The 19978-nt window shown below is 40.5% G+C and overlaps 1 protein-coding gene across 1 annotated transcript in view; it reads left to right on the forward strand.

The window, feature by feature from the left end:
- Positions 1 to 5934: 5934 nt before the first annotated feature.
- Positions 5935 to 19978, forward strand: part of NDST2 (N-deacetylase and N-sulfotransferase 2) — a 128408-nt gene continuing 114364 nt past the window's right edge. Inside the window, 1 exon segment of the mRNA XM_054206225.1 lies at positions 5935 to 9716. The gene's annotated coding sequence lies outside the window, so the exon portion shown is untranslated.

The raw sequence follows: 19978 nt of genomic DNA on the forward strand, positions 1-19978 counted from the left end.
CACCCAAGAGCATCTTAAACAGGGATGAGGAAATAAATGTCACATCAAAAATTCTTAGAAATGTTTGTTAATTTTTATTGGGTTTGGAAATAGCAAATCCTAGGAAGCAGTACATGAGAGCGGCAAGTAGAGTAGTTCTTCCCCTGTTGCGGTTGCTCGGATATGGGTCTCTCTCCTGGGGAGCAAGTCATAACAATGCGTTTTGTTGGCTTGGCAAACTTCCTGCACTGTGTCAGCGTCGTGATTTAACCCCAGCTGGCAACTAAACACCACACGGCCACTCGCTCACTCCCCCCCGGTGGGATGGGGGAGAGAATCAGAAGGGTAAAAGTGAGAAAACTCGTGGGTTGAGATAAAGACAGTTTAATAGGTAAAGCAAAAGCCGTGCATGCAAGCAAAGCAAAACAAGTAATTAATTCACAACTTCCCATCGGCAGGCAGGTCTTCAGCCATCTCTGGGACAGCAGGGCTCCATCATGCCTAATGGTTACTTGGGAAGACAAATACATTCACTCTGAATGTGCCCCCCCTTCCTCCTTCTTCCTCCAGCTTTATATGCTGAGCATGACGTCATACGGTCTGGAATATCCCTTTGGTCAGCCGGGGTCAGCGGTCTGGCTGTGTCTCCCAACTTTTTGTGCACTCCCAGCCCTTGCTGGTGGGGTGGTGTGAGGAGCAGAAAAGGCCTTGACTTGAGCAGCGTGTAAGCGCTGCTCAGCAATAACTAAAACATCCCTGTATTATCAACACTGTTCCCAGCGCAAATCCAAAGCATAGCCCCATATTAGGTACTATGAAGAAAATTAACTCGGTCCCAGCCAAAACCAGCACAGTCAGCATTGACGTTACACTGGTAGCACAGCATCATCATGCTTTAAATGTACTAGCTGCAGAGGTTATAAATGACTACTGATTTTTTTTTTTTTGAATGCTGCAATATTTAAGTATTCAGCTCGAGGCATTTTATTAAAGGGGCCTCATTACCAAAGCAAGTGCCAAGTGCTTTAAAAATTCTGTGCCTATTTAATGCAGCTCATATTGGGCATAACTAATCACTGCTAAGACTTAAAACCTTTGGTGTATAGTGCCTCTGGGAGCAGGTAGCTGTGAGACTGGGCAGAGGAATCTGCTTTCTCTTCCCTCTTCAGTAAAAGCTCTTTCTCAACACAGAGGTCCAATTGCTGCTATTTCTTGTGTAGTGCGCAGAGCGGAGCAATATGTGGGCAGCAAACTAATACTAAGTGCTCTGCTGTCTGGTGTTTCATTGTTCTTTCTGCCTGAGGCTTTGCAACCTTGGTCTTTTTTAGTTAAAAGTCTTTAAACAATGGATTATCTGTTTTCATAGGCTTTAGAGGATTTGAAATAGCAGTCACCCTTAGGCATTTGGCTCAAGATTACAGCAGTAACTACATTCATCAGAGCCCCCTGGCCCTTCCAAGAGCCAGGCAGTCATAAGATTACCCCTACCATATTCTTCTGCTTCTACTCCAGTGAAGTGTGTCAACCTCTTAACAATTTGACGTAAACCCCGTTCGTTCTGACCATTTGCACACAGATGGTTTGTGAGAAAGGGCGGATGCGTGTGGTGAGGTTGAGAGCACCTACAACAGGGGACCTTCATTCTTGCTGGGATGTTGTCTTTTACTACGTTACCAATCTGGATTTTCTAGGAGATCAGAAACCTGTTTTGAAAGCCAGCATTGCTCTTCTTCCCCCCAAAGCCCAGCAGTCTGAAAATTTCATATGGCTTTAAAATTTTAAAATTGGAATTTAACTTTAATCAATATCGATGTTTCTGATCTTTGTGTTCCGGCTGCTATTTTTCTGAAAGATGGTGCTGGGTCTGGGAGGCCCCATATGGGAGATTACAAACTAGTTGCCACCCAGTTGTGATACCTGACGTGGCAATTTCTGTAAGAGCGCTTCCTGATTGCGCTGTTTAAACAGTGAATGTAATGTTTTTCTTCTGTTACTGTGAGATCTAAAGTAGTTTACAGATATCAGACGTTCTGTTGCGTTGCTTTGTAGAAAGATGTCAGCTGTCAGGAGGAAACCCAAAAGTCAGTTCCAATAAAAAGCTACATTTTCTAAAGTAGTTTATTTCTGGTTAGAAGATCTGTTCGTTGTTTGACTTCCCACGGGCTGTGCTTTGCACAATTGGACTTACTTTGTTCTAAAGAACAGCTTTATCTCAGGAAAGTTCGTTGCATAGAGAGATCTGTGATATCCATACATCTGAGGTACTGTGTAGATTTCCACCCCTACCAGATTCTATTGATTTTCAGCAAGTGCTATTTCCCAGCCTTCTGAGCTGTTCTTACCACACCACATCATGCTGATCGTCACAATTAAATAGCATGTGCTGGTTGGCCACCGGCTTTATCAAAAGACCCTCCCAACACAGGTGTGCAAATTGGAAAAGGAGAAAATTCAGTTCTCTTCGGAAGGTTTTTGTACTTTGCTTTGTTTTTTTTTTTTCTTCCTTCCAGTGGGTAAGTAATGATAAACATTTACTAAACCACACTGTATGTTTTTAAAGTATACAATGCACATTACCTTTGCCTTGGAAAACTTTGAGCTTACTTTTCAGCAAGAGATACAAGTATTTGAAGTATTTGTAAATAGAGCTGAGTCAGCTTCAGCACTTTGCCACGTAAATTTTCATCAGAAGATGGTGGAAGCATGGAGTCTGTTTTTGGGCTAGTACTTAACAATGATTGCAGCATTTTCTACTGAAGTTTTAGTCTTTACCACCACACCTCAATTCCCCTTCCAGGGGAAAAGTAGTCTCACCTTTTTTTTTTAGGTTTTTTTTTTTGTGTAGGCAGATAAGAGAATTGGTAAGGGAAGTAAGCAAGGTAGCGGGTTTGCGTCTGCTCTCTAGAGAATCTGTGTATTGAGGCTGGTGTCTTGTTCACTAATGTGGATAGGTGGGATAGGGAAAATGAACTGTCATGAACATGAATATATGTTACTGTGTTTTTTACTATCAAAAGAACAGAACTGTGCATACAAAATATATATAATGTGTCGTTATTGATATTGCATTACAGCTAGAATACTCCTTTATGTTCCCATAAGAATTAGATGAAAGATGCAGTGTCAGGGGAATAAATGTAACTTAAGCATGCTTAAGACTTTGTAGAGCTGGTTAGAAATTTGGAAGATCCCACCCCCAGCGTGCGTGAGGCTGGGGCTGACGCTGGTTCCTCCCCTGAACTGCAGGTCCCTGCCCCTTGGGTCTGGTCAGTGCTGGAGTTGCACCAGAACGGAGAACCTGTCCCATAGTCCGGGCTCTGCAGTCTCTGTATGGAGCGGACAGGAGGGAGCTCCTATACTGAGGCATCCAGGGGTTGGGAGCTGGAGCAGGCCGGAATCCAGACCGATCCTTAGAGGAAGTGCGAGCTGAAGCTGCAAGGTCTGGGAAACGGAGACTATGGCTGTTGAAAAAAGACGTCTGATTCTAGGAAACGAATGGGGTTCGTGGAAACGGTGAACGTGCTGAGGTGCTAGTAGGTTTTTGGGTGCTAATGAAATGGAAAATATTCCATCAGCAGGGTACTGCATCTGTCAGCTTGTGTTGCCAAAGGAGAAACATTAGACAGGGAACTGACAGGTGACCCTCAAGGGCAGGCAAGCATGGCATGAGGAACATGAGAAGGTTAGATTATAACAGGTTAGGTGGGAGAGACAGGCTTTGGAGGAGAAAAGAAGGTGAAATAGCTGAGATACAGATACTAAGAAGTAGATACAAAGGTTTGTAGCACCTTCTTGTGCCTTGAATGGAATCCAGGTCTCTGAATCTGAAGACCTGGCTGTCAGAGAATACCTAAAACCTTCTGGTAATGCTGCTTCCTTTTTGTAGTTCTTCTGCACTGAGAACAGCCACCTGTAGTTGTTATAACTTCTGGTTAGCTCAGGATGCCCCTGTGGCAGATCAGGTGATAGCTCTGCCCATGATTATGTAATGGAATTCATCATTGAGGATTTTGTTTAAACATGGAAATTGGAGACAGGAGGAGAGACACACACAGAGGCACATGTATGGATCTGCACCGTCACATTTGGATATTCTGAAGGTTGTGAGGACAAACACTTACAAGATAGAATATATCAGAATTCATTTTGCTTATACAACCTTAATGCGTTCCCCTCATGAAAATACAGGGAGAAAATTAATTTTCCCCAATTTCTTGTTTTAATTCTGTCATCTATACATGTTTCTTTGTAGTTACTTTAAAGAAGAAAGCATGCTACAGATTAAGGGGTTTTTAGGTTTTTAATATCTACTGGTATTAATTGAACTTTTGGAACCCAATGGTGTGAGTTAAGCAGGCATTGTTTAGCTATTAATTCTCCTTTCTGGTATTTACAGAGTGGTATGTGCAATTTGCAGCCTTGAAATACTAGATCTTGGGAGCTGAGCTTGCTGTGTTCTCTATGACTGTTTTCCCTGTCTTTGGGAAATAATGAGTTGCAAAAAAAATTCATACCTTGAATTACTTCCTGTATTTTGTCCTTTGGTCTTCTCCTCTGTGATAATAGCATTAGTGTTTTGGCCTAAACAATAATGAAGTTTTGCTAGCATACAGGGAGAAACCCCCATAAATCTAAGCGCTTTTAGGGAAAAAGGAAGCGGAGAGGTTGAGAGTGGGAGGTCCTGTGAAATAGCTTAATATACAGCTTATGAGTCAGTAATTTCCTTTCCTTTTGCAGTCATCTTGTCCAGATGGGGTATTTTCTTTTTCCTTATCAAGTCAGCCTCTTTTTCTACCCTGTTTCTTCAGGGAAAAAAATGCAAAACCAGCATACAGTGGCATAGGTGTTTTTCAGGCCATGGAACATAGAGATAGAGCAAGGAAACAGGCAGGAATCCACTGCTGGAGCAGCAGACCCCACAGATGATAGGATAAATGATGACCAGATCCCTCTCCTAATCCGTCTACTGCATGTCCTAACAACCTGGATCACCGACTGCCTTGAGTTTGTGTTGGCTGTGAAGAAGTGTGCAGCTTCAGAATATATTCTAACGTAATAGCTAACATGCAAAGTCTTTAGACAAAACAAGTTATTGTGAGTGAGCGTGAAGACATCCTTTTAGACTTAAGACTGAAGCAATAGTGCAGAGAGGTATCGCTCCCTTTTCATCTCAGTGGCATATTACCACGGAGTTGTTTCAGTAGTTACACTCCTTCGAGTTTCCTTTTGAGGGGAACAAAAAAAATACCACTTTTTATTATTGTTTTCTACATCAAGAATTCCATGTTATTTTTCCAGGAGGATTGCTCCTTTTGTAACTTATATCTGTAGGGATTTACATTTGGGGGTTCTTAGTGGAGTTGCTGTGTTTTCTGTAGGCTTGAGTATCTTTTGTTACGTTAGTCCTGTTCGTGTTGCACCTGGTGATGTGGCTGAGCAGTCCTGTGATCTGGGTTCTTCATTCTTAAGCAGTCCTGAACAAAAAATCTCTGTGCAATCAGTGGTTCATTAGGCATTATAATTAAAGCAGACCCATTTTTCCATATTACCTGTTCAAATCAATGTCTTCACATTGAAGAGACCAAAGAGGTTAACGGGTTTTAAAAAAATGCTTCGCCTCTGCTCTGTTACAAAGCCATCTTATTGTAAGACTGCTGCTGGAAACCTGTGTGCAAATTTTGAGGTGTCTTGCACTTTTGTAACTTTGTGGAAATTCGTTAGTTCTCATGGGTTGTGATAGGTATTTAAATAATATTTTTATTTATTTAGCCATAGGAAATTTCCACTACAGAAGGGAAGAGGCGGACCTTGCATCCAGAAGCTTACTACTTGGAATAGTCAGCGTACAGATTTAACAAGATGTGCTGACCCATGGCTTGTGGGGTCTTGCTGAGGGCTTCTGAGGGCTGTGCTGGGCTGGCTGTGAGCCACCTGCCCTTTACTGGGGGAAGGAGGGCTGGTGGTGGGAGCGGGCATCCGGTCTTCCGGAGCAGAAAGTCATGGTGGGAGACAGCCACGGACTTTGCTGATAGATTTTTAAAAAAACAAACCGGAAGTGAGTCACGTTCCTCTATCTCTGTCAGCAACACCACAGGAAAAAGTCGCTGGATACATGTTTTCCATATTAAGAACAAACTTATTGTGCAAGTTGTTGAGGCTTGGAAGAGAAACTTTGCCAGAAGAGGGAAAATCAATGCAGAGAAGTCCTTTTTAAAATGTTTTTAAAAGGAACTTAAAGGAGATGTTGATTTGTAATCGATCTTTTCATTTTGTGCCCAACATTGAATTCAGCTGTTTTGAAGCTCTAGGTAGTTTGGCTAGTCAGTAGCATCTTCACCTACAGCCTGTGTAGACAAGGGGGAACTCAGCAAATACCCCCTCCATCACATTTAACTTCTTAGCATTAGATGAACATGACAGAACTCACGAAAAATGCCGCTTCACTGATGTTTTGGTGTATGACCGGTTTGAATGTCTCTCGCTCATCCAGATTGAGCAGTCTTTGTCATAAATCCTCTCTAAAGTGCCAAAAGACCTTTTTCCATATGTCCTAAAACCACAATGTCATTGCTACTTGGTCATTGTCAGCGTCAAATGACTCAAAACCATTGCATAAGCTTCTGTCATTGCAGAATTAGCGGTGGTCTCATTGTTAGGCCTATCAGAGACATCTTTTAATTTAATATTTTAAAAACTCTTGAATTGTCTGGAATTGTTCTTCTAATAAATGGAGAGATTATTTGACCCAAGTGAGGCCCTGATGGCTAACATCAGGGAGATAATATCAGATCTCTTTAACAGTATTTAGATATATCCAGCCATGTTTTCCAGATGTCAATACAAGAAAAACTGAAATCAAATAAGAGTACCTCTGAAGATGGATAGCGAGATATTTAATCTATTTCAGGGCCACCTGTAATTGCAAGAGATGAATTACTGGTTGTGTGAGGGTTCTTAATTGGGAAGAGGGTCACACGCTTCCTATTGAAGTTTTCAGATGATGGAGGGGAAGCTAGCCAGCACACTGATGGGGGTTTGGCTCCAGCTTCTGTCAGTAGTTCTGGCCTGATCAGGACAGAAGATCCACTTCATGGCAGCGAAAAGTATAAGGAAATGCCTTATTCAGGCTGCTCTAACAATTTGGAGTGGATGAAGAGGACAAATTACTGTATCAGAATCTCTTGAGTGGGTTGTTCAATGTATTTCTTCCTTTCTGTCAGTTAGCTAAGTAACCTTTTTCAGTAATTTTTAGGTGTCATTTGTCTGGTTTTTATATATGCCACTTTCTTAATTCTGTAAAATAGCATCATGAAGGCACCAACTGCTGTATACTTCACATCCTGCAGGTAGGAATTATGTCTGATGGCAAGTTCAGAAGAACAAGGCTCCAGTGAATAGCTAATTCGTACAGCTGTTGTGCTTGTTCCCACCATCAAGAGAGAAGTGTCTCTTTCTAGTATACTACACTTGTGCTGACATGCTCAGAAAACCCATCAGCCCTTTAAAAACTCTGTATTTACCGTCATTCTTCATGACGATGGTATTGCTGGTAATTTCATGATGGGACTTTGGTGCTGTTGTTCCTAGGCCTCGGTGCTGAGCTGTGAGGAAGGTGCTCTAAGCTCTGCTCTTTAAGCCCTAGTGCAGGGGCACAGAAAGGGTGATACCGCTGCTAAGAAGCATCATCTCAGATGCAGAAGGTGCAGTGTATGCATTGTCGGTAGCTTTCATACTGATTCCAGCATCTCTATGAATTACAGTCATTACAGAGTACTTTTTATTTATGAAATAGTTTCTTTCTAAAACAGGTATTGACAATTTCTTGTTTTGAGTAGTGGTTTAGGAATAGACAGCTTCTTGTCATCAGAAAGGAAGGCTGTCAGTGATGCTGGAAAGTAACAAATTCAGTTCTGGCCAAAGGAAAAATATTTCATTCGATGCACGGGTTGGTCTGTGGAACTCTGCGCTCTTGCTGCAGTACATCATTGAGGCCAAAACTTTGTGGGGTCAAAAGTAATCTGATATTTATGTGTTATAAGAGTAGTAAATATTACATAGACAAATCTTGCACATGAAAACAGACTTTTAAGGCCCTTTGGAAGGAACAGACAGCTTCCTTGAGCTTAGGTTATCCCTAAACATAAATGATAATAAGGACTACTTTTCTTGATGACTATTTTGCACATTTGTCTTCACGGCTTTCTTCTGCTAGTCTTGGGAATACCTGGAACTGTACAGTACAGGTGGTAGGATGCTGATGTGAATGAGTTTTAGGCCAAATTCAGAATGACACTTTTATGTCCCTTATAATTTTAAAGTGTTTTAAATAACTATGATTCTTACCAGACCACAAAACAATTATGAATATCCCACTAAAAACAAGGTGTTATATCCAGTTTACAGGTGATAAAATGTTAGGTAGAAACGTATTCCACAATCCAGGCAGGCTACTTAAAGTAAATGCAAGCTTTTGATGGGGTTGAGGAATAATGTGGATTTTTTTTTTCTGGAGGTATCTTCAAGAACTGTAACACATAGAGTAGACTTAGTTGAGATTCAGATGGATTAGGCAGACAGTGGCACATCTTTAACCTGTTGTCAAATCATGTTCTATTTAAACAAAGTCCAGCTTTATCTCATTTTGGACCGAAGTTTATCTGCTGTTTGTTTGTCTGAACCTTTGTCCTTGTTGAGAAACTGAAGAGAGGTTAGAGGCCGGTGCTCAACCCTTGCTCTAGAGGAGTGTGACTCGTAAGTGGGCAGCTGTGTTTCCGTGCTGCTGATATGGGTCGTATACTGGTGGATTGAGAAGTGCTCTGGCAGCCGGTTGATCTTATTTTGTCATTTCCAGATAAAAAGGCCCTATATCATCCAGTCCTACTCTGCCATGCCTGAAGCGGTGGGGCCACGCTGGTGCAGAGCAGCCCTGACTCTGTTGGTTTGTAGTGTTGATGCTCCCTTGCGGCATCGGGGCACCAGCCGGGCCTCGGCAGGGCTACCTGTACCTTGTCCATTCAGGTGGCTCCTGAACAAGTAAGCAACGCCACTAAAGAGAAACAGAGCTGGTGGGTTATGGTTGCAAACACAGAAGTGATTCAAAACAATCAGTATCTCTCCTAAATTATTAAGTTTCTTTTTGTTTTGTGTGCAAAAAGGTGCTATTTAGATCCTTACTGCTTCTGTTACGGTTTTTTGAAAATTCAATTTCTTCATGCGTTTGGTGTCCACAGTTCATGACCAAAAAGAAAAGTCAGCAAACATCCATAGTTGATGGACAAAATACTGACACTCTGTGAGGGAGTTACTGTTCGTTATCCATTCAAACCATCAAATACCAGTAAATTAATAAATGATGTAAGTGTATCACTGTTATAAGATGTTATCTTTTGATTCTGTGAAAATGGAGGAAGACTTGGCAGCAATAGATCTGAAGAGGAACCATTAAAAACAATCCGAGCATCATAACTTAGGGCATCTTTTTGCATTTATACCTTTGCCTTATTAATTTTCACCTATGTGCTGGAGTTTCTTTGGCCTGAACTCCATGCCCTTTTTTGTTGCAGTATCAGATACTGGCCTCAGAGAGAGTCATGACTGACCTGATGTTGTATCACAGTTTATAAATAGCTCTAGAAAATTAGGGCGTACTCCCAGTTAGGGCTGAGCTCTGTGTGTTGGAGTTGCGTTGGTGGACCAGGACTGGCGTGGTGTAAGGGGTGCTGCTGCCAAGAGCTGAGGTGAGTTGGGAGCAGTTCATGATCTCAGGATTGGAATAATAGAGAAGAGAATCGGGAAGAATAAAAGGAAGTGAGTGCATTTTAGCTGGTGTCTTCTGTTTTTTTGTTTTCCGCATTGGCAGATTCAGTCAATGTCTGTTAATTAGTTTAGAATTTTTGCTACCTCCTTGACTTATATTATCTCAAAGTCCCAGTGATATGATGTGAGACATGTTAAAGATTTTTGCATACAGGCGGATGGAAGAAGACAGTGCAAATGAGCGAAGAGAAGCCTTTTCATAAAAGTGTCCAAATAGAATACATTTAGATGCCAAAGGCACCTTTGTCTAACAGCTGTTACTTAAGAATGATGGTTTATTTTATAACGTACTGGAGAGGAATTAATGCTACTGAAAAGTTACTTTTTCTGTATAGATATGTAATATTTTTTTATCTGTCCTCTTTTAGCATGTGGTCATTGTGCCCAGTGCTTTATTGCCATCTATCTCCTCTCTTCCCACCATTTTTCTTCATATCCTGTCCTTTGCCCTCAATGCTGAAATTAAAATTTATTTAACACTGCTAAAACTAGGGATTTTGGTTTTGGCATATTGGAGAATAAATTTGTGGTTGGAATTGTTTTCATCCAAGCTGAAATTTTGTCCGCTTTCTTGCAATTTCTTGTGTGCTGCAGCTGAAAGGATAAGCGGCCATTTATTAGTGCATATGTGGCTGGAAAGGATATGTGGAAGTGAGAGGCAGAAACCAGTATTTTCTTTCCCTGTGTTTTTTAAGATAGAAACTAAATATAGTGAGTGTTAAACAGATGGATATGTTGTCGCATAATAAATATTTGAAGAAAATTAAATTATGTCCTGCCTGTTTGCTGACGACAGTTCCAGCCCCCATAGTAACAGCAGTAATAATAATAGGAGGATTTACAGTGTCTTTATTTTTTAATTCTCAAAGTGAGGTACCTAGGAAGGTCATATAAGGAAATTTTTTTTAATGTGGGAAAGATCAAGTGATGTGCCTGAGGTCATTCAGCACGTCAGCGAGTCTCTTGAAAGAGCATGCAGGTCCCCTTGACATCCAGACAATACATTTCCATTTTAAACCACGCTGACTTGCAAATGCGTTCTTGAACATTTCCTTCAGAACTTCATTGTTTGATTTTTTTTTTTTTTCTTAATTCCAACCTAATCTTTCATAAATGTTAACTTGCCAAGAGGAGATAATAAAACCAGACTTGCATTCCTGTCCAGTGTACTTGAGCAACAGGCTTGTTATGAAAAACCTACACTGAAGGGCCCTCCTGAGAGTTTTGTTGTGAAGAGGAGAAGGTGATGGATGCCAGAGAGATGATGAAGACTCAGCTGAAATGAGAGGTTTTATTTATACAGCTGAGCTTCATCTTGTGATATTAATAGCGTACAGGCATTTCTTTTGGATAGAGGGGATGGATTCTGTATTTAGCTGAGGTTGGTGTGCTACTCTTTCTGGTATGAGCCAGAAAATCCCATTGCCATTTAGCTGTTCGCATACATTACCTTATCTTTACTGGGAGGACTCTCGATTTTCTGCTGTAAATCATTCTGATGTTGCTAGATTGAAAGCTGTGTGAGGGATACAGGATGAGAGCAAGAACTGTAATATCTCACTCAGAGCTGAGAAAGTTGGACAGCAGATTGGATCCACGGCGGCAAAAAAGTTAATTTGTCCCATCGTCCACCCAGTTTTCTCAGGACTCTGCAGACGTGCTGGAAAGCAAGTTGTGGAGTTTATGAATTGTCCCAATTACCCATTTCCTGCCAACTTTTACTGATCTTTTTGTGTCTTCTGACTCGAAGTAATTGTATCACAGGATAGGAGTGGAATTGGCGCTTATCACGTGATAATTTGCGTGATGGGGGCAATTTGCTGCTGTATGGCAGCAGAGCGTTTAATCTGGAGCGTGAGGGGGACGTTTTGTTTTTTTTGTCCAGTTGGTTGGAAGAGAGAACAAGGCCTGGGATTCTTCACTGCTTCCGTAAAAAATTGTCATCTGCCCCAGCTTAAAAATATATTAATAGCATCCTGATCTCTTACATGCACGGTTGGTCCTGTTGCCTGGATACAAACATAAAGTGATTAGAAAGCTATCATTAATATAAAATGAACAAAATAGGTCATAAAAGCACCCAGTTACACGGTTTTCCCTGTGTGCCCACGGTGCCCATGGGTACTTGGCTTTTTTGCTTGCTTGTTGCAGATTGTGCTTTGCCTGTAATGCTGCATGAGGCTTTTCCCTAAACTGCAAGTATAACCTCCCTGATACTTTCTGCCAGCTCGCTCTCTGTGGTTTCTTCCCTGCTCTTTGAAATAAGCCCATATCAGTTTTTCTCACATCATTTGTACCCTTCCGTAGTCTGTTACCTTGTGTGTGTCTTTGATCAAACGCCGCCTTGTCTTCCTAACTTCTTTCAGTACGCAATTGTATTTTTAGTTTCAGTGTGCCGCATTACTCTTCTTGGTAAATATATGCACTGTGGCGCATAAAGGAGTGTTAAACATTGCTACAAAAGGCCCTTGTTTTTTAACATCTCCCTAGGGTCTTGTAATGGATTTGTTAGGGCTCTGGGGAGATGTCCCTTTCTAACCTAGTTTCTGGTTCAGCTGTTCTCTTTTCCATCATTTCCTGCAGTGTTTCCGATTTTCTTCGTGAAAGTACACGCTGGCTTCTGATGCCACTCTTAGCTCTTTTTGCATGCTTTTTTCAAGTGTAGATGAAAATGTCTGTGACAGTTTTGGTAATGTTTCTTCAGTTAATTCTCTATTTCTTAAAGTCTGTTCACGTACAGACGCGCTGTACTTTAGCTTAAGGTGTGATTGTGTGATTTTTCTCTTCCCAGCGGTTCTAGTAGCACTCCCTGATAGTTTTGTTTTAAGGGTGAAGTAACTAAAGCATTTTTTTAGCTCTCATGACTTAACAACCAACTGCTGGAGTTGGATTGCAGTGACTGAGTTCTTAGTTTCCTTCAGTTGCGAAATAAATTGTTCTCTTAAACGCCGTCTGGGTAGGCCTTTGGTATGAACTGGCAGAGAAGGAGGAATGAAAACAGTGATACTGGCTTCCTAAATTCAGACGGTAAAGAATGAGAGTATTTCTTGCTTTCTCTTGGAGAATTGTTACGTGTTGTTTAGCCACCAGTATTACTGTGAATGAGTGTTAGATGCTGGCATCTTACCTCTGCATTATTTGGTGATTAGGGAAAGGAATGCAGGAGGATTGTTTTGTGGTTAGTATGCTGTAATTGGGATTAAAAAAATTGAACTAGGTCCCTTGCTCTGCTTTTCATGTGAACTTTGGTAGTTTACTTCAGTGCTGCCTCGCTTATGTTTTTGTCAAATTAGGATAATACTTCAGTTCTAATGCTCGTGTGCTATCTCTGTTTCTTTTGAAAAGTATGTGGGACAGGGACTGTCTTTTGTTAGGCATACAGAAATCTGCTTATATATACAGATAGGGTTGTGTGCTTGTGTATGCGTTTGGGTAGATGCATGATATACAGCAACCTTAACCACGGCTGAAGCCTTTTGGTGTGTTCTGTAGTGTAAATAGCAATGAGAACATAGTTGAAACAAATGATATGATGCTTTCTCAACAATTTGGTCACAAAATACTGCTTCCTGTCTTTAACTGTAGGTGACGTTTTTAGGTCTTGCCATAAATACTGTATGATAGCTTCCAGAACTCATACATCCATGCACAAATACATGAAAGATAAATTTCTATCCATCATTTCATGACTTTATTTCCTTGATATCATAATTCATTTTATTATAAAACCCAGTCTCCTTTTTGGCTTGTTTTGCGTCATAAAATGCACTTAGGAGAAATAAAAAAAAAAAGATGAGAATGCCATATCCAGTCAGAGAGATGATGTGTGTAACATGGTGTTCTGTTTCTAGTAGTACCTGATGGTCAGTTGTTTTGGAGGAAGTGATAAAATCTCCATAATGGACAATTATGTAATTATGAGCGAGAGTTTCAGAAACACTTAAGAGATTTAAGCGCACACATCTCACTGAAAGGCAAGGAGGCTAAAAAAACACCTCAAACCGTAAAAATCCCTATCTCTTTGGTGTTTGTAGACATTAAAGATGTTTCTATTTTCATATTTATTGCTAGCGTTTACTAAAATATTGCTCTGATAATGGATTACATGGGTATGCACAGCTTCTTCTCCCTTAATTCTTCCCTTCCACTTTAAATAACTTGACTTTTAATTTTACCGTGTGTTTTGTTGTTGCTTAAGGTAAGCATCTTGTTCAGGCAAGATTTATCAGCTGCACAAATATTGAGCGGTGAAGGCTAGCTAAGTAGTAGGCTTGTGGTAAGAAGCAGGTGTTGTAGTGGATCATACCCTGTACATGAGTCAAGAATGCAAATAACGTATACGAAAGAGACACATAGTCTTTCTCTCTACTGTGTACTGGAACGATGGACTGCTGTGGCTGCTTTTACACACCATACTTGAGGAGAGATGAGGACCAAGTTGAAGTAGCTCAGGAGAAAGCAATAGCGATGAAAATGTGACCTACAAGGAAAGAGTGAAACAATCAGGATTGTTCAGGCTGGAGAAGTTCAAGTTACTTAACAATTTTAAAGTGTGCTGCAAAGAGAAAAAGAACAATTTTTTTCTCCTTGTTCACACAGGTAAGACCAGAAGTAAAGAGCTTAAATTGGAGGATTAGAGTAGACTTCAGGAAAAACTTTCCAACAGCGCAAGTGGTTAAGCGGTGTACTGGATCGTCTAGGGACCTTCTGGATGCTCTGTCCTGGAAGATGTTGGTAGAGATAACAGGTAAATGTGTCAGGAATGCTTTAGATATCCCTGATCCCACCTGAAAGAATTTCCTTCCAAGCCTGTTGTCTGTAATTTCAAGGACACTGAAATTGTTTTTTATAGTTTCCCTTCGGTTTTAAGCATATTCTTTGCCCTGGTAATTTTCAGTGGTCAGGGTAGACTTAAACACACTAAAGGTGAAGATATGTGTTAAGAAAGAGTATGTTAAAGAATGTTAATATATATAATGTCAATATTATGTTTTCTAAATGTCTTGTTTACTTTTTTACCATGATGATCAAATGACTCTTTTCACTGACACACAACATAAAGTCTTACAGAGTAACTATAAGTAATTTATAGCTCATAATTAAAGACCTTCCTTCCTCTTTCTAGTTGTTATTTCTTTCTCTATTTTTTTTTGGTGCTGTGGCCCCAAACTGCCCAACAGTTAGAATAGTAACTAATTCTTCTGTTAGAATTTCCTAAACTAATGCACATTATTCTGTGTTTTCAACCAACCTCACTGAAAGTTGTGTTCAGTTGAACTTTTATTTCAGGTTTTGCTTTCTTTTGCAACTATTTAATAACAACCTGAAAGAAAATAGATGCTAATCTTTGAGAGCTCCACAAATAGCCTTCTTCCATGCTCAAAACTGATCAGCGATTCTTGTTTTGTTTCTTTTTGCCAGTTTCCCGCTTGTGACAGTACTTTGTTCTTTTTGCCTGCACAGTGACTTAAGTAGCCCTTTGTGAAGGACTTGACCAAATCTTTTGAGAAAGTTCCAATAAACAATGTGTTCTTGTATTCCTTTACTCCATCGGGTTTTTTCTAATCCTTGAAAGAATTCAGCTCCTTAACAGATCTACCTTGTGTTCAATTCATCCTGTCCCCTCAACTATGCAGAAATCTTCAGTGTTCACATGCTCAAAAGGATTCTCCTTCCCTCTGCTCTTGAGAAGTCTTTGGGTTTTTGTGGACTTTCCAGTTTCCAGGATTTCAGGTTTACTTTCCTATGCTCAGATGGTTCTTACAAATGGGAATACAGGAACCAGTATCCCTTGGACATTTTTCAGTGGTGTAAGTTCCCACACAGTCCCACTCTTCTCCTGTCCCTGCATAATGTGGTGCATAGTGCCTTTGCAAGTATTTCTGCAGGTGTACAGTGCACTAAATCTAAAGTTGAAAAATACCTGGCTCGTCACAGCATATGCCAGCGCAGGGCAGTGGCGGCACATCAAAGGCAATGTGCGGCTGGTTAATGTGTGGGAAAGGGAAGGGAAGAGAGGGAGATACTTGCCGCTTTCTGACAGTGCTGTTGAGTTAGCTGTGCATCTTACCTGGCTTAAGATATGTCAGATTTTCTGTCTTAGTCTTTTCCTTTTGCATTATGTAATTTAGGCTGAGAGTAGGAAATTCGGGACAGAAAGACACAGGAATGTAAACATAGTAGTGCTGAACAAAAATATGTTTAGCCACGTGGAGACCTTGTCTCGTGGTGTCTTACAGAGAAATGTATGTTCTTAACACTTTTATTACAGGCCATTTTTTTTTTGAACTTTTAAGATGCTGAAGGTGAATCAGATGTAGGTGAAGACACTAATGCAGAAGAACTAGAGATACTAGAAGTAATAAAAGAATATCAAAATTAGGGCTTTCCCATTTGTGGGGAGGCGCTGGAGAGAATACAGGCAAAAAAAGTTTAACTTGAAGTGTGTGTGCGTGTGGGCCAGGGGAAGAGTGAAACTGGAAAAGCACTGCTGTTTTTCCAAGCACCCGAAGCCTTTGGGGTGGATAGCTGCGCAGCAGATAAATCAGTTTGCAGATGTGTCATGGCAGCAAAAATCAAATTAATATGGTTTTGGGTTATACAAGTTAAAGAGAAGTTCTTTCTTGAACAACTGTGAGGGTTAACTTGCCAAGTGTTCAGGCCCAAACATCTTGTTTCTAGACAGATGTAAACCAACTGAAGAGAGTTGAGGGACACATGACGAATGAGTACAGACCAAGGGACCGACAGGCAAACATGCCTACCTTGGCTATGTGATAACTAGAAGTGTAGCTGAGAGATGTGATAAGAGTCTACAAATATTTGAGAGGCACGTACTTGAAAGATAGAAATGAATTAATTTACTAAGGTGAGAAGGGGCATAACTGGAAACAAGGGAATGAGATTATGAAATATATTAAAGTATGGAATAGTCTGCCCAAAGGAAAGGTTGGAAGAACAAATATATAAGAACAAATATATAATATATAAGACTGGTGGAAAGATTCAGGAAATAATCTAACATCAAAGAGTCAGCTTTCTGATGAAAATAGATTGAATAATTTAGTAAGTCTCTTTTACCCATTTAATTTATGTTTGCTTTTGAGGTAAAAAGGCAAGTTGGCAGCCTCTCTTAACTCTTTAATTTTGCCTCCCTAATGCTTCCTGCCGATTCAAATCTACATTATTGCATACCAATCTTAGATGGTGTCTTTGGAAAAATATTTAAAAAAGGAACAGTTGGGCAAACAATGTAAAAAGATATAAGGGGAGAAGAGAGGTGAATAAGCTTTGGGAATGACTTCCAAGAACATTGTCTTGCTACATTCTGCCTGAATGCTGTAGCTGCAAATAAATGGGAGCAAACTAATCCCAGATACAGAGTACTAGTTGCACTGTTTTGTTCCTGTTTACATCTAGGTGAATGATGGTGAGGGGGCTCCCAGACTGTAAGCTACTATTTGTGTTGCATGTGGCCAACTGGAATTGATGGGATGGTAAGAACAGGAGCAAAACCTTTTTAGCGTAGAGGAAGGCAAGCAGAGATTTTTTCCTTAATCAACCAAAGTGCATCTTAAATTGCAGACAGAAAGTCAGTTTGACTGCATCTGAGAGGATGGAGAGCAGCCCTAAACTGCTCTGTTTGGCTTGTGCAATAGGGTTAATAGCAAGAGGTGTTCAGGTTCACCGCCACTCTCGGTGGCTTCTTGTCTGGATGGATGTCAGGTGTGTGCTGGGCTCTGGAGTGTCGAGGGACGGCGAGGAGGAGTTGCACGGAGCCGCTGGCCGAGTCACTGGCTTGTGGGAGGGAGGACGTGGCTATGCTTGGCATTTGCTGGCTGACTCCTGTTGGTTGGAAAGTAGCCCTAGGATTAATTTGAGGAGATAATTTAAAGAATTTGGAAAGTCTACCCATATTGGGGTTTTCCTTTGTAAAGCAAAAAAGCCTAAACCTTAGTTTTCAAAGAGCACTAAGAAAATGAAAATTTATGGTGCTACACTGCATTGCTATACATGGTCTCTGCACACAATCGGCACAAGGCTTTAAGCTGCTGTCTGAGCTCCAGTATGGAGGACTTCATCTGAGGGTCTGTTTTAACTTTTTCATTATGAAGAAAGGTCCTTGTGTGAAATTTAAAGCCGAGTTCGTGGTGCCGTGATGCTTATGGTCATGGAAGTTGCAACTCTGACTGGTGGGCTGTGAGTTCTTAAAGCAAGCCAGGAGGTTCTTAGCATATTCTTCCTCTTCCTGCTTTTCCTTTTATATAATTGGGGATCAGTTTCAGTGATTAAGAAATATTGTCTTTGCTTTCACTTGTTTTTAAGGAGACACAATAGTATGTGCACTGTCTTGTTGAATAATTGGTGTTTAGAACAAAGTGGTTGTTTGCTCAGCCCGTGTGCAGTGATTTTCATACGTGTATAAACTAAAGTACTCTTTGATGTTACTTCCCTGTGTATCTATAATCCAGGCCCATTTTACTCTCCCACCACCCCCACCCCCACCCCCCGTCCCAGCTGGAGGGTGTGTGTGTGAGCCAGGCGTTGTTGGCTGTTGCTCTGTGTGCTGGCTTCTGAACAAAGGTGCCGCTGAGAAGGTGAGTACTTAACTTTCCATCCTCTTTGATGTAGATTTACGTTCAGAGAAACTGATAAATTTAGGCTTACCAAACCTGCCACCTAAACTCTATCAAGGTTTGCAATGGAGAAAATCTAATCTACCAACTCATAAAATCATGAGCGCCAGTCGTCAAAGCACTATTAAATTCTGGTTTACTGTAAATTGTGTGGCGTTCTGCAGCACTGCAGACCAGAGAAGCTGAAAGGCAGGCAGGTTTCATCTCTTGAACAGATCCAAATTTAGAGCTAGAGAAATCTCCAAGACCCTGAAAATAAACAGTAATAAAAATACGATTCTTACCCAATGACCCCTATGGGAAGGGATGGCTGAGAGGAGTGCTTGACTACCCATTTCCTGCTTAGTTGTGTGAATTCTTCATCAAATCTAACGTCTGTCACATCAGCTGTCTGCTGAAAGTAGCTGAGGTACCTGGGTATTAACTGAAAGAAAAAAGGCTTTTATCAAATCGAGAAGGCTACTTATGAGATGGGGGATAAATTTAATCGTTTTGCCCTGCAGTGAGTACTTGAGCAGGAATTTCTCCAGATCTTTCCCTTCCGTCAGTGCAACGGTGAGTGTGCCAGGCCTGCAGAGGGGCGGGGAGGGGGGGTGTCGTTTTACAAGTGTTTCCAGTTGGCAGGGAATGGAGTAAAACAAGAAAGATTTAGCACAGAAGGGAACTTTTAAAAACATCTGAATGCTTTATGGTTGAGAAATAATGTTTGTGTTTTATCTGCACGCAAACAAAACTTTGTTTATAGGAGAGTTTTAGTACTTTAAAGAAGGGTAGATGAGAGTAAATACGTGATGCTGTAAAGTCTGTATTGGTCTGTTTCCAGTGAGACTGCATTAACTGTCAGAAACGGGGATGTCATAAGGTTTGAAGACTGTTCTTCAGGAGCATCTGTAAAGCTTAATGCTGTCAGATGTTAGGTGTGTATTGGTATTGTGCAGGCAATTTTCCTTAAATGTGTTCTGTCTTTAAAAATACTGGTGTTATCTCCCTCTACCTGTAAAACCACTCTGCATTAGAGTCATTAGCTTAATATTTTAGGAACCAAAGAGTGTCATGGGTAAAACATTCTAGAAGCTTCTAACTAGTAGCTTAAAAAGGCTTTTTATCCACTAGAAATAATGTAAAGTAAATGTCTTGACTTTATGAAGAAACATATCTGGGAATGTTCAAGATTAAAAGCAAATATTGTATATTCCATTAGAAAGCTGGACTTTTATACTTGATAAAACTTGAACATACTGAGATACATAGATTTAAATTTTCTCAGTTGCTATTATTGTTTGCTTAAGTTTTCCTGTGGTAAAGTTTTTAATACGGATATCACTGCATCATATTAATAATAATATTTATTAATTACCTAAAAATCATTACTTAAGTGTTGCCTTGTCTTGTAAGAGGCTGTTTAACACTTCTTAGAGGAGAGACATGGGTATTTGTTAAAAGGAAAGAGGTTGGAAGAACTCCTGTTCTGTTATTGCAATTTGGATAGTTTTTTTGAATCCACTTATTTTAAAAATGAGTGTTTTCATGATACTCTTTGCTGTTGG

The sequence above is a fragment of the Rissa tridactyla genome, chromosome 6 (assembly GCF_028500815.1).
Source record: "Rissa tridactyla isolate bRisTri1 chromosome 6, bRisTri1.patW.cur.20221130, whole genome shotgun sequence".
NCBI lineage: Eukaryota > Metazoa > Chordata > Aves > Charadriiformes > Laridae > Rissa > Rissa tridactyla.